The following is a 1,938-nucleotide window of genomic DNA, read 5'->3' as shown; positions in this document are numbered from 1 at the left end:
GTAGTAAAAAGCACTTCTGTAGCTGTTGCCTCGAGCATCGCCTTTTGCATGCTTTAGCATGTCATTATTTAAAATCCTGACCCTTCTGTTGCAATGCCCAGGAATTCTTCAGCTTGTCGTCTACCGCGTCATTAAAGGATAGATTCTAATGGACTTCGATTACTCAAAAAAGGTCATCTTGCTGCCTCTTATGCAATCACGGTAGACCAGGCAAGCTAGACTATGGTTGTCTTAACTCGAATAGCCCAAATTCGACCTGACTGGATCTGACAGGATCAGACTAGAACAGGCGAGACCAGGCTAGTGCAGGCTAGGAAAAGATAACCACGTGCAATTTCAGTGATCCATCTATGCCAACTCGACTTCATGCTTAATCAAACAGACGATTAAAATACTAACACCAAGAAAAAGAGTAAACCGATGAACGTCGTGACCACATCAACGAATTCTGCGTCTGCAGTCAGCAATATTAACGAGTCTACTACTTCGATCATTGATACTAAGAATACGGAACCTACGAATCCTAAGACCACGACCAACTCTAATAGTAATTCTATCACTTTTATCCCTAAATAAAAGAACACAACGCTCACGGATTCTATGTGCACCATTGGACCTTATACCGACTCTGCCCTTATATAGGAGAAATTACGCAGAATCTATTTACCTATGTAACGCAATTATTTCACATACAGTAGAAGCCAAATTAGTGCCTCACCAGAGACAACGGCAACGTGCTATTTATTGCACAGAACAACCTGTTGCCCACTGTGCATCAGTTGACACGTTTTATCAGTAAATAATCCCTTTATTTTCCTTCTTTAATTTACCGAGTAGGTAGATGTTTGTCTTTGCACGTACTTTTCGACTGTGCACTTATAAAAGCATTGAAGTAGCATCAATGTCGAAGTTGAGACAAAGAGATGGTAATTGGTGCATCAACATGCAGATAGATGGCTTGTGAGGAAGTACTCACGGGGATGGGCGTGCACATGAAAATATTGACTCTCGATCTCTAAATCAACATAGGAAAACCAAATGACATCAATAATATTAGAGATGCAGCTTCGACAATCTTCTAAGTTTTAAATCTAAATGATCATTTTGCCAGCGATACCCCTAGTTTAGTGCGAATCAGTTGCTGGCTCAGCACCTCTCATTGCTGATGGGACTTTTACAAATTACTCATATCCTAAAACTAACAAAAGTTAATTCTTTTTATCAGAATAGCCAAATCAAAAGACACCTAATATTTACTCAGCAACAAAACCAGGAGTAGTTAAAATAACATTCTGGGCAGAGGTTGTATCGCAAGTTTACCGATTACTCTCGAAATAATCTTCCTTTAAGCCCTAAACTGCTACGGAAATAGAAGACGGTGTGAGAGAGATGAGAATATGCCCTCGATAAACCCATTTATTGTCATTGTGGTCTTCTCATGAATGTGCAGCAGTGTCAACTAGGCTGTCACGCGTCCGAAAATAAAAACTGTTGATCAAAGATTGTTGTCACAGTTGTCTTGTCTATGAGCATTCACTTCAAAGACACCTCTAAGCAATCCAATTCACCAATAAGCTCCATAACTCAAACGATATAAAGTCGTTGGATAACAAGGTGTCTCTCATATCACTCCAAATGTGGAATTCACAACACGTGATAGTAATTCTTCTTTTTCTAATGGTGTTTGGTGAGATCCTTGATAAAATAAATAAATTTGATGACAGCATTTGAAAGCACGTATAGCAAATATGTTTCATAATAACAAGTTTTCAATGAAATCAACAAATTCGAATAATATGATCCATCTGATGATAAAATCTTAAGATATAATATTATTTTCCAGAGCATCCATAGAATCATGCATATTTTGTGTGCTGAGATAAAGATTTGTAAATTTGACCCAAAGCATTCCTTCTTAATCAAAAGAAGTCGTGACCA

The sequence above is a fragment of the Echinococcus granulosus genome (assembly GCF_000524195.1).
Source record: "Echinococcus granulosus chromosome Unknown EG_S00246, whole genome shotgun sequence".
Taxonomy (NCBI): domain Eukaryota; kingdom Metazoa; phylum Platyhelminthes; class Cestoda; order Cyclophyllidea; family Taeniidae; genus Echinococcus; species Echinococcus granulosus.
Note: the sequence above shows the minus strand (reverse complement) of the source record.